Source organism: Bidens hawaiensis, unplaced genomic scaffold (assembly GCF_021521415.1).
Source record: "Bidens hawaiensis isolate Kalapana, Puna unplaced genomic scaffold, B.hawaiensis_p1.1 tig00042308_1, whole genome shotgun sequence".
Taxonomy (NCBI): Eukaryota; Viridiplantae; Streptophyta; class Magnoliopsida; order Asterales; family Asteraceae; genus Bidens; species Bidens hawaiensis.
This window is the reverse complement of record NW_027497492.1, coordinates 124,157-138,338: the sequence shown is the minus strand read 5'-3', so window position 1 is coordinate 138,338 and position 14,182 is coordinate 124,157. Positions and strand designations below refer to the sequence as shown.

Here is a 14,182-nt window from a genome sequence, read left to right as displayed (position 1 = left end):
AAGAGAAGCTTATCTGAATCAGTTCAAGAATGTATTCAATGAGGAAGAAGAATTTATTGAAAACTACAAGAAGGTAGTTGTAAATGAAGAGGGGGGTTTGTATTGAGGTTTGATGTAATAAAAGAAAATGAAAATGAAGAATCTGCTGAGTTTAAAGTTTCTTTGACATATAAAAAATCAAGTGACTCATTTGAAGACAGCACAAGTGTATCAAGTGGTAAATGTTTAAGTTGTGGGAGTAAAAGGGGTAAAGAACATAAAAGAAAGATTATAAAAGACAAGATATATAAATTACCCAAAATTACACCAAAAATGAAGAAGGTTCATAAACAAATGAGAAGAAACCGTAAGCCATTTAACATATGTGAGGGGTATCAAAGAAAGAAGAAAAATGTTGTTGCACAATCATTTAGAAGTCCTTACAAGAAAGAAATCACCTCAATGAAGAGAGATGGAACAAAAAGAAAATGAGAAACAAAGTATCCACCCATTTACCAAATATTCTCAAACCATGAACTCTTTGACACTAGAGATGTTGAATACTTTGCTAGAAAGTATGTGAGCCCAATGAAAGAAAGAACTGAATGACATAAAAGTGAAGTTGGAAAAGGTCAAGTTTGTCAAAGGATTAGATGATAGGAGTACTGTAAAGATAAATTTTTTTCAACCTATATTCATAGACTTTAGAAAACCAATCACCCACCAGAAGACCAATGGTGTAGATCCTCCAAGACCTAGTGAAAGATTCAAGAGAGGAAATTATGTGAATGAACACAAAGTTAAGGTATGGTGAAGAATATATGATATTTATGGTCATCACACAGATTTATGCCAAGAAAGAATCATACCAGAACCTTTCACTTTTCCTGACACTACACTCTATGATCAAGACTTTGGTTTATATATAAAGAAGTATGAAGAGTATTTACAAAAGGGTATGCAAGTTAATAATGGAACTTGTGAAGAAAAGAAAAGGTTCAATGATATATTTGAAAAGAAAAATATGATGTATATGAAAAGGTTGGAGAAGAAAACATCTATTAAATCTCATAGTTCATAAAACTCTTTTGACACGGAGGATTTAAATTCAAATGATAAGAACAGACAATTCAAGAAGAAAGAATTCAACAGATTGCAAAGAATATAATTGAATGGTCAAGAAAACTTTTAGTTGAAAAGTGGTTTTGAACCAAAAAGGTTCTTGTGTAAGCCAAAGGATGAAACTCCAAAATTGATCATCAAAAGGGAGACAATGATTAAAGAATACACAAGCCTAATTCCCTATTTTGAAAATTTGTTTGAATCTTGTTATGAGACTGATGAGTCTAGTGAACTAGTTTACGAAGATCCAAAACCAAAGGCAACTACTGTTGTTGTTTCTGATGATTTGAAAGCTAGCATGACTTGTGATTCATAACTTAACTGATCACTTTGTTTTCAACTATGCAGGAACAATCCACATAAGTCAATGATGTATGGTGTATGGATAGTGGATGTTACAAGCACATGACCTGTGATAAGAGATCACTGGTTAATTTGAAGAGAAGCATGAAGGCCCAGTTGCTTTTGGAAGTGATGAGAATGGAGAGGAAATTATGGGCAAAGGCATTCTCATAAATGGGAAAGTCTCATTTGATAATGTATTTTTGTCGAAGGTCTCCAATATAAACTTTTGAGCATCTCTCAAATGTGTGATAAAGGTTATAAGGTTGGTTTTGATGAATCTCATTGTTTCATTTGAAACCTGAGTTTATAATTGCACCTGAAATTTTTAAGATAATGGCACCAAGGAATGGCAATTTGTATGAATTGAGAATGAATGATGCTATTTCCAAAGATGGAACTTGTTTTTTTCTAAAGCTTTTGAAAATGAAACCAAGCAATGGCGAAGAAAATTATGTCATGTGAGTCTAAAGAATGTGAACAAACTTGTGAAAGGTGAGCATGTTATTGATTTGCCGTCAAGAGAATTCAAACATCAAGACAACTATGTCTCATGCCAAAAGGAAAAACAACAAAAATCATCTCACAAAACAAAATTGATAAACTCCATTGAGAAAGTGCTTGAAATGCTTCACATGGATCTTTTTGGTCCTGTAAGTGTTCCAAGTATTAGCAAAAAGAAGTATTGTTTGGTGAACATAGATGATTACTCAAGATTCACTTTAGTGTATTTCTTGAATTCAAAAGATGGGACTGTAGAATTGATCAAGAGATGTGTGACTATAATTGAGACTCAATTGGATGCAAGGGTTAAGGTAATGAGAAGTGATAATGGATCTGAGTTCAAAAATGGGGTTATGACTGAATTTTGTCTTGCAAACGGAATATTTCAGCAATTCAGTGCCCCAAAAACTCTTGTACAAAATGGTGTTGCATAAAGAAGGAATAGAACACTAATAGAGGCTGCAAGAACCATGCTTGAAGATGCTTATCTACCTGTACAATTTTGGGTAAAAGCACTTAACACTGCATGCTATGTTCAGAACAAGGTCCTTCTCAACAAAAGACAAAATAAAACTCTTTATGAGATTTTGTATAAAATAAAGCCCTATATTAAGTTTCTCTAACCTTTTAATTGCAAATGTTCTCTATTAGACACCAAAGAATATCTAAACAAATTCCAAGAAAAGTCTTTAGACTGTTTCTTTATTGGATATTTATCACACTCAAAGGCATATAGAGTATATGTGAAAGATCATCTGAGTGTGATTGAATCATCTAACATTATTTTCAATGAGAACCAGTTTAATAATGTTGATGGAGCATGTTGGTTGATTGATCTTGAAAGATTAATTAAATCTTTTAAAATCTATCCTGAATACATTAATAAAAAATCCTATAGAACAAGTTTTCCTGAAGCAACTACTGAAAGGAAGATTTACTTAGACAATTTATGGTATAAGGTTGCTAATGAAGACACTGTATTCTCATTTAAAAGGAAGGTTTCTGAAGATGATGAAGATGAACACAATGAACAAAATGGTGAGCCACAAGAACAAGAACACACTGAAACATCTGGTGATCCAACTAATAATCAACAAGACCAGACTCAACATAACACACAGTCAATGTTTAAAAATTTGTTTCATAGGTTAAATATATCAAATGATGTCATGGTCAATGTTTGAAAATTTGTTTCAGAATTTGAATTTTTCAAATGATGTTGCATCAACATCTAATCAAAATGAATAAGAAGCTGAAATTAATACTGATGCACAAGAGTTGATCATCGAAAAACCTTAACAAAATGATTCAAACTTGGATACAACTTTAACCTCATCTCAAATTATTCAAACCTCTTCAGTTCAAAGAAATCATCCTTTTGAAAATATCATTGGTGACTTGCATGAAAGAGTGACCAGAAGTTCTTCTGAAACTGTAAACATTTGATTATATTCGTGTTTTATATCCCAGATAGAACCAAAGAACATTGTTCAAGCACTAACGGACAACAGTTGGGTAGAAGCTATGTAGGAGGAGTTAGCACAATTCAGAATACTTGCAAGTCTGAGAGCTAATTGATAAGCCAAGAGGAAAATATGCAATTGGCACCAAATGGGTTTTCAAAAACAAGAGGGATGCGAGAGGAATTGTAATGAAAAACAAGGAAAGATTAGTTGCCCTTGGATGCTTACAAGAGGAAGGAATTGATTTTGAGGAAGCGTTTGCTCCTGTAGCAAGGTTGGAGGCAATAATAATCTTTTTGGCATATGCTGCATCTAAGAACATTAGAGTGTTTCAATTAGATGTTAAATCATCTTTATTGATTGGAAAAATAGAAGAGGAGGTGTATATCACTCAACCTCTAGGTTTTGAGGATCCTGAGTATCCAAATGGAGTGTACAAACTTAACAAGGCTTTATATGGATTGCATTAAGCTCCAAGATCTTGGTATGATGAGTTGTCAAATCATCTACTTGCTAATGGTTTTCAAAGGGGAGCCATTGACAAGACTTTATTCTACAAGAAAAGAGGAAGAGATTTACTCCTACTTCATGTATATGTTGATGATATCATCTTTGGCTCTATAAATGAACAAATGTGTATAGAGTTTGAAGAAGTCCTGAAGTAAAAATACAGCATGAGTTCTATGGAAGAGATGAATTTCTTCCTTGGATTGCAAGTTAAACAGAAAATGGATGGAATGTTCATTAGCCAATCCAAATATGTACAAGACATCTTAACCAAGTTCAAATACCAAGATCTGAAGACTGCTTCTACTCCAATGGACATACATGAAAAGATAGTATATGATGAAAAAGGGAAGACTGTAGATCAACATGAATATAGAGCTAAGACTGGATCACTAATGTACCTGAATGCTTCAAGACCAGATATCATATTTGTTGTATGAGTATGTGCAAGATTTCAAGCTAATCCCAAAGGTTCACATATGATGGCTGTCAAGAGAAACTTCAGATATTTGAAGAGAAAGCCAGATTTCAAAATTTGGTATCCAAAGAACAAGTCATTTGATTTTCTTACCTACACTGATAGTGACTATGATGGATGCAATATGAGCAGGAAGTCAATATCTGGTGGTTGTCAATTTCTAGGAGACAGGCTAGTTTCATGGCAATGTATAAAGCAAACAAATGTGTCAATTTCACATGCTGAAGTTGAATACATTGATGCATCTGCTTGATGTGCTCAAGTTATTCAGAATCAACTACTTGATTATGGTATGAACTTCTTGAACACTCCAATTCTTATTGATAATACTTCTGCTTTATTTATTGTGAAAAATCATGTTTAACACTCAAAGACCAGGCATATAGAAATCAGACATCATTTCATCAGATATTGTAATGAGAAAGGACTAATAGAAACGAAAGGAGTTGAAACTAGCGAAAACTTGGTTGATTTGTTCACCAAGCCACTAGATAAGACTATATTCAATTTCTTATTAAAGGCTTTAGGCATGATCAACTCTGATGAAGTCTGATTGATGATATATGTTCACTTGTGCTAACTGATTATTTGTTTAAAAGGTCTTGAGTGTTTTGTAAGTGACTATGTTTGACTATGTGTGATTATGTGATTTTTGCTTTGATAAAAGTATTCTTAAATGAATATGTGTGACTTAGGTATCTATGATGCTTAAGTACGGATTCGTGATTATGTTTCATGATAATTTGATAAGTATGATTGAATCTAATTTGGAATGTCTTATATGCATAATTTGATGAGTATGATAATTAGATTTGATCATGATTTCTGTATTGATATGATTATGCATTGTGTGCTTAGAAAAAGTTGGTTTATGCATGTTTTATCTTGATGAGAATTTCATGTCTACCTGCTTGTGTTTAAGCATTAATGTGAATACTGATTATGTTTGATTATGTAAACAGTTTGACTTTGTCAAAATTACTTTTGTGTTAAAAGTTATGTGACTGAATGAATTATCAAAGAAGTTTTCAAAAGTAAAATGTTTTTGTTAAAAAGAGCAATCTTTTGGCGTTAAGACATAATAAGATTATTCAGTTCAAGATTTAAAGAAGCTTAAAAGATTTTAAATGAAAATTGATCCAACCTTTTTTGAAATGATAGAATATTGGTTAGTTACTAATCTTATGGATTTAATAGGCTAAAAAGACTATTAGTGCAATCATTAATAGGTATGGTAGCTTTCCATGATGTGTAAAAAGATGTGATATAAACTAAATGAAAAATGCTAAACTTAATGTGGAGATACATTGTTGAAATATGCATGTTTCAAGATAAATCTCTCCAAATGATAGGCAGAAAGGTAACTACCCAGTCATACACAAGCCTGTTGGTATTTGGTCACACAAAATGAATTCATTTTATATATGACAAAGAACAAATTTGTTCATAAAGGATTATACGTCAACCAAAAGTTGATAAAATACAAACATGAGGTTTTAAACCATAACTACAAAGGTGGGGCATCATTATAAGTCCTAAACACCTTGAAAGGAAGGCATGTAAGTCCGAATTGCGTGGCACGTAAGTCCAACGATCAACGTCAACATTTGAAAAGTTTTGAAATTATAAATTAACTACAAAAGAAAATTATTCTTGTTCTGTGATTAAAGATATTTTGACCAAATATCAGAAGTTTGAAGTCAATTTGGGGTGATCTTGAGAAAGTTAAATAAGCTTTGACAAGAGATACGGGACATCATAGTGCAATAAGTGTTATACATTTATGTATTATGCAAACAATTGAACCTTAAAAGTATCACCAACGTAATGAAATTCATGCTAAGTAATTACCTGCTAGTAAACTACCTGATTTGTCATAATGATGCTGAGAATCAAGTATAGAAAGGTGATTTAATTAATATGATCCCATGTTGAGATCTTTTCATAAAATAAAAGGATTTGAAATGATAAACTGAAATTTGATCTTAAAATGCACCATTTGTTCTTAAACTTTTGATCCAAAATGAAAACTTGTTTAATATATAAGTTTTAGTCAAAAGGTTTGAATTTAATAGCAAATCTGCTCTAAAACTAAAATATTTATTGATGATTCGTCCATTCTGATTATGTTGTGTAATTACTAAGTATCTTTGAGTATACTTGTGTACTTCTTGCATGAATATGTGATTTCGAGTAAACTTGGATGTTTATTTGATAATTTATCTCATTCGATCATACTTGATATATTCATGATGTGATTATGTCTGATTGCTTTGTTTCTGAAATATAAGTGTTTTTAGCAAACTTTGTTATCTCGAGTATACTTAATGCTTAAATGCTCAGAGCACACTTATATGTTAAGCTTTGAAATTCTAAGTGTACTCAAGCATAGTTGATGTTTTTGAAATATTTTCAAGTAAACGTTGCTCTTAGAGCTTACTTGATAGTATATCATTGGACAATGTTAACTCTTTGCTTGATTAAGTTCTTTGTAAACTATAAAGTTTTAGACTATTCGAGTAAGGTTTGATATTTAGGAATATTTCTAAGTTACTTTCTAATGAACTTTATTGATCTCGAGCAAAGTAGTCTATATGAATTATTATACTTGATTATTATACATTATTATACTATAACGTCTTGCAATGTACGATTAACTGCCTCGATCGCTTGTCATTTTGCCATCGATGCTTCATCCCAAATGATTATTTTAGATAGCCTGATTAGTTCAGCAGCCCCAGTCTGTGTTGTGAGGCCGCACATTGAATTATTATCAACATTAAGGGGAATCTTGAATCTCAAGTGAGCCGTTCTCCCTCCTGGCATATTATTAGTTGTAGCACCTGATGAAGTTGTTGCGAGAGCAATAAGACCACGTGAACGAACTTCTGCAAGCAAAGCTTTGTACACGAATGTTATTCTGGTTCCACCTGGACCATCTATGAAGAACACACCTGGTAAATCATTATCCACATGTTTCATTATCTCATCAAACACGAATTTTTGGTCAGAATTAAGTGAATCTTTGGAACGCAAGTGCTCAGCTTCCACAACCAACCCATACTCCTCTTGTACCTCACGATAACCTACATGTTGTAAGTTAACATCTTCTGTTATGCTTGAAAGATCTAACAGATTGATATCTTTACCCATTGATTGTAAAAGGTCCCTAATTTCAGTAAGAACCAAATTTTGAACTCGTTCGACATTTTGACAATTTAACCAATGATCTTCAGATAGTGAATCAAAGTGGTCATTCCATAACTTTCGAACATCTCCAGGTTTGAAAAAATAACTATGGTCGCGAATAACATTCTCAGAGCACTAGGAAACTGAAATATAGAGGCTTCTGCGAGACATTGCGATAAACTTTCATCGTTCTCTATTAATCCTATCTCAAGAGATGCTTTTCGAAATGTCGTGTATTGTACACCATTAACTTTGCAAGGATCTTCAAAAGAAGTAGGCCCTTTGACATTCGACAAAAGTAGGCGTAAGTAGTACCTTTCTTCGTCAGCCGGATTAGCGAAAACAATACGGCCTCTTTGTGCTTTACGTAAACGACGATTCCAACGACGTGAGTCTCCATTCCACGTAAAATGTTTTGGAAAATCTTTATACAAATATTGCCTTATTGTTTCATCCACTCTATTTGTATCAAAAAATGCAGTTAACATGGTTCTCTTACCTTTTTCCCTATCAACAACTTCAGACATGACATCATCATCTCTAAATCTAACCATCTGATTATTAGGGAAATGAAGTTGTAATGCCAAAACAGCGGGATGGATTTGAGAAAGAGAAAAGGAAAAAAAAGCCACATTGCCTCCGGGCGAGATACGTAGCGTGCATATTGAAATCTCTTTATCTCGTTGACAACAACCTCTTGCTCATATTGATCGATTTAAATAACTTGTTTGTCATGCCCTTTGTAAATATATTTGAATAAATATTTCACAGATTTTATACTTGAGCAAACTTCTACATTCATGTGGCAGTTGAACATCATTAAAAGCCTTGGGTTATACGGGACAACCCATCTGTTATCAAGATTTGTTCCTCGTACAACCACCTTTATTCCATTAGTTCTTTTTCGATATAACGGATATGCATCTTCTCCTTGTGTTGTATGTTCATTAAATTGTCTTGGATAACGGAAGTGGCAAACTTGACGATCATTCTTCAATTGCATACAAGGACTACTTATTCGTAAGTATCCACAAGGACCATGTATCATGTGATTGACGAAAAGCTCGTGCAATTCAGCACACACAACCTTATCATAATGATCTGGATTACTGATTTTGTGTTGTGAGTACATAATAAGTAGAAAATGTTCATGTGGTAAACCACGCTTTTGAAACTCGATGACATAAATGTATTCCTTAACTTCTCCAAGGATATGTTTCTTGAAGAGTTGTTCCTTAAGATCCTCTAATTTGGTACGAAACACCCTTGAAACAAGGTCTGGTTGATCTTGTGCGGTTTGACCAACTTTTAAGTTGTCACGTATCTCAGGCCACCCAGGATTACACGTCATTCTAAGGAATAAATCAAACTTTCCATCATCTTGAACTAAAGTCATCGCAACAAGAAATCGGCGTCACATGTCGCGAGGCCCTCCGATGAAATATGCAGGCAACACAATCCGTTTTCCAACTCTACTTAGTAGAAGCTCGCCAGCATTAACGCAATCCACAATACCTTGGTACAAATTAGCTCTTATCTTATTCTGGTTTTGTTCACAAAATTGTAAACATGACGTCTCAAGCCTTATGTAAACATCTACAACAAACTGTTGTAGCAATCTGCCACCGAACAGAATCACATTCTTGGTAGATCGAATTTGGAACTTGTAACAGTAGTACTCTCGCATAGCCACGGTTGTTCTACCACTTCGTGTGTTAGCCTCTGGAAAAAATAACTAAATTTTTGGTACTTTTCTTAAAAATAGTACACTTTAGGTTAGTAATTATGATCCTCACTTAAAAAAGATAAGTAAATTGTTTGTACCTTCTATTTCTTCATCGATATTATCGTGATTGGTGTGAACTTCATTGATCAATACTCCTTGACGTGGTATGTTAGAATGCCAACCCGACTCACCAATAGGAAAACGTAGAAGATATGACAATGGATCGTAACAACCAAAGTATGGTTGGATAGTTTGACTATATTCAAACCTACCGTACACAACAATACTTCTTTTGTACGAAGTGATATTGTCATTACCTTCAACCCAAATACCAGCAACCTATACAATGGTACAATGAATAAGTAAAATTATGTATACAATGTTTATATAACGATTTGAATTATAGTAATATTATTTAAATGTCGGATGTCGTTGGTCGGTTGTACACCCTTTGGTCAAGTTCCACCGAAGCATTCAAAGTGACTCTGTAGTTATCTAGAGGTCCTAAGTCTGCAAGACTTCAAAATGTGTTGACGTATGGGTTTGTAGACAGAATAATTCTCCACGTCTTAGTAATTATTTCATCAAGATTTGGCCATCAGAGTCTATGATCTAACTCAGTATCAGGATGATAAAAATACAACTGTAAGTACCTAGGTGTTCCATCTCTCAAAACTAATTGATCGATTTTGTGATATATTCATTTATGTGTACGAAACGTGTATACGCCGTCTCTCATATTGTTAAAAGTGTCATCCAATGTCACATCCATTGAGGTGAAAGAAAAATTGGTGTTATAGGCACGTATGTTTTGCCTAAACAATTTTCCAATATCATCTTGTGACGTGAAAAGCCGGTACCGTTCATCTGGAATTTCTGAATTTGCTAACATTGTTTTTCCACTCATACAACAAAAGGTAGCGAACTCATATGTAAATCATTTTGCTCCACAATGAGGACATGGATTCCGTTCCTTTAAGACACGATGCACCATAGGTATACCATCGTAAACAAAATTATAGGTATCAGCATATGTGTTCTCATCACGGGTGTATGGTTGAATTCGAATACCTAAGGAACTCGACGTAATAAGTAACGAAAATTGTAAAGGACTTCAAGTTTGATAAAAAAAAGGAAAAGATATAAATAAAAACCTTGTGATATTTCAGGTGTTAATTCCTCTAAGACATGATGGTCTGTAGGTATACCAGCGTGCATAAAGTTATATGTATCCTTTTCGATATTCTCATCCAGGATGGATGGTTGATCAATAACGTCACAAAATTGAGGTAATAGTGTACGCGGTTGAATTCGAATAGATACGAAATTCATTGTATTAAGTGAAGGAAGATGCAAGAGATGACAAGTTTAATAAAGAAAGCATTGTTTAATAAATAGAAACCTCGTGATATTTCAGACATGACTTTGCCAAATACAGAGGGGAGTGATGTTGTCGGCATACTATCATCTGTCACAATTCGTGTAAATTGAATACCATTTGAAGTTTTTTTTTACGTTCTCTTTGCGTGTAGCATGACATGGTTCATCGCGGACCTTTCGTTTTTGAGTTGAACTACATGACACATTCTCTTTTGGCATTTGTGTCATTTGTCTACTATTAGTTTGTAAAGTTTGTAATGGTGTCCTTTCCATTAATGGATAACGTTGGTAAGCATCACTAATACCGACTTTTGATAGTTTATTATTCTCTTTGCAAGACATATAATATTGTTTTTTATCCTTTTTCCTTTTTTGAGCTAATATAGATTTACTTGAAGTAGAGTCATCATTACGATTTATTGGTTGTCCAATATCTTTGTGTGAAGCGTAATTTCGCATGTTATATGTTTTTCGTTTTTCAGCAGACGTAGATGCACGTGAGGTAGAAGCATCATTACAATCTTTTGGTTGTTTATTAGTCATTGTAAATTGAAAAATACCTTGCAAATTAAACAAAAGGAGACTTATCATATACAATGAAATTCTGAAAGCATCATTGCAAGAATAGTACATGACACTTGATATTAATTGGAAAGAAAAAAAGAAGAATCTGAATGCTTAAAACATTACAATAGATAATGAAAACATTGAGTGAGTCAAGCTAAAGAATTGGTGAAACAACGGTCTCCACAAACATTACTCTATTAGAACCACGAAATGAAGTAACATGATAAAAGCATTTGAAGCGCTTCACATCAAATTCGATTTCATAAAGCTTCCCTCTATTAGTCATCATAAACCAATTACCATTTGTCATCAAATGTGTTATGTCACACCATAATGACAAAAGTATAGGGGGAATTCGAGGACATGACAAGACCTTAATCCATTGTTCCCCTTCTGGCATCCACAAATCAACTGACATCTCACGTATGTCAGCCCTATCCAACATGTGAAGTTCATTTTTCACATTCACTAAATCTCCAAAAATAATTCCCATAGAAGGAACCAGTGGAAAGCTTATCTCTTTAAATTTCTCCGAATTAACATCAAAACAAAGTACCACATTCTTACCTCCAACCAAAGACTCACAAACAGTGAAACAAAGAGTATCACCACAAAAAGTACCAGTTGACCAACCGAAAGCGGGGCTAGCATCCTCTGGTCTTATCATTAAAGGTATATTTCTCCAAGATCCTACTCTCCTAGAATAGATAGAGGCGCTAAATACACCACGCCTACGCTTTACATGTAAGACCTTGTAATCTTCGTAACTATCAATGTATAAACCAGTAGCATCATCATGTTCAAAGAAGCCATAAAAACGACAATCATGTGTTGATAAATGCTTGTACGCACGAATGACTGGATTCCAAAGAAGCATAAGTATGATTTAAGCGAACACACAACAATCCATCCAAATGTGACCGAATTGAAACATCATGAAATGAAAGGGAACGATTGTGCTTGGCCCATATTCACCGGTTTGAAAGTCGAATGGATGAACAGAGCATGTTAGGTCACCAATTATGAGAGTTCTCTGATTAGATGAAATTAATGAGTGAGAACAATGTGCCCTTGCAAATTCTTATGTTGACAAAAAGGCATACCATTCCTTACTAACAGACTTAATATCTCGTGTACGAAACGTGCTCTGTTGGCACCCTCGTTAATATCTCGAAAATGACTATTTCAACAGAAAGGTCAACCATGGTGATACCTTCGTTTATCACAAATAATGACTAATTAGTTCATTAGCATAATTAGCTTAAAGTTTGGTGAAAAGTATGTGTGATTGCATTACATGTAAATAAAGTCACATGTATAACAGACCCTTTGCAACACGATATAAGACATGACAACATTAAGCAAAGTAAAATTTACATTTAGTATAGATAATTATATGAAAAGTTAATAAATTATAAACACATGCAACAACAACAACAACAATAATAATAATAATAATAATTAAAAAATCCATAACTAAACATATTCACTACAAACAAACAATAATATCAAAATGTATTGACTTACTCAAGAATATAAATATAAAAAATATCCAAATCAGATAACTTAAGACAAATCATATTTTAAGGATGAATTAATCTAATCTGGTGTGTCTCTGGAATGTCAGGTTCAAACGCGATCCTAGTATAGTCGGTTGACCTCAAAATATACACTGAAAACATAAAATAAATATTTTGAAAATGTTGAGTATATGGTGTCACGTTAGATTTTCTTAAAAATCATATGTAAATTAGAATGTACTTTTGGTAAAACGAACCAACTTGACTCGAAATACATAACATTGCCCGAAAGGTTTTCACCATCTCAATCTGTGGCGGGTCATATATATATATTTGAATTCGGTGACCGCTGACACATGTAATTTATATTAGATACCGTGATAAATAATTATAAATTTAAACTAACTAAAAGAATGACTCACGTAACATCTTGAAGAAACATTAAAAAATGGCAAAATCGTCTCTCACCCATGATAATCTTCCCAACGACATCTAAAACCAATATTTTTTAATTGTTTATATTACGTAATATAAAAAGGTGGTGTATAAAATCATGTGTACTAATCAACTTATACGTACCGATAATTAGTTTTACATGTGTCCTATCGTTCGCAAGGGCTTCTTTGGAAGGCATTAATGGATAGAAGCATAACCCTCTTGGAACATCACTTGTGAATCGAATAAGTTTAGTTTGTTCACTAATTACAATCTTGAATTGGCTCCAAAACAAAATGTAGTTTTCATGTTTTGGCCATTCTTCATAATTAAAGCTCTCAATTTGGAAACGGTTCCGTACAAACATGTTTTCCACCAAATTCATGTTTTTATAGAACTTCATTAAAGGTGTCGGGACGAAAGCGACTAATCGATGTCTCTAAAAGACATAAAAATATATTTAGTGATTTAAATACGAAATAGCCTTTTTTGTATAATACATTCCATAAAATTTACCAAATACCATATATATCTAAAGGAAACACTTTATGTTCATGATTCTTTAATCTTTTGTATCGAATCAAGGAAAATATTTTTATCAAAAATTTCAATTTAGGAAAGGAAAAAAAATACCATAAGAAAATATGGTAAAGTAAATTAATCGACAAAAATGAAAATTAAGGTATAAAAAAAGTTTAAAAAATTGTAAAATTAAATTTAAAGATTAAGTGTGAAATGGTTATATTATATATTAGTTTTTACAAAATACATAAAAAAATGAATATAATGCACATCTATATTTGTAGTCAATATTTGTAGTAGCAAGCAGCACAAATTTTCAAATTTGGTTCAGGTCTGATAACAATATTATAAGGCTTAATAGTTTTATATGGGCTAGGTACTTGGGTTGGGCTGTGATACAACTTTAATTTGCCTTCTTTGTCATAAGTTAAATAAGTCAAGTAGGCTT

At 33.0% G+C, this 14,182-nt stretch overlaps 1 pseudogene; it reads right to left on the bottom strand.

Annotated features, from left to right (window-relative positions):
• Positions 1-11,411: 11,411 nt before the first annotated feature.
• Positions 11,412-12,462, bottom strand: LOC143593547 (uncharacterized; annotated as a pseudogene).
• Between the last annotated feature and the right edge of the window lie 1,720 nt (positions 12,463-14,182).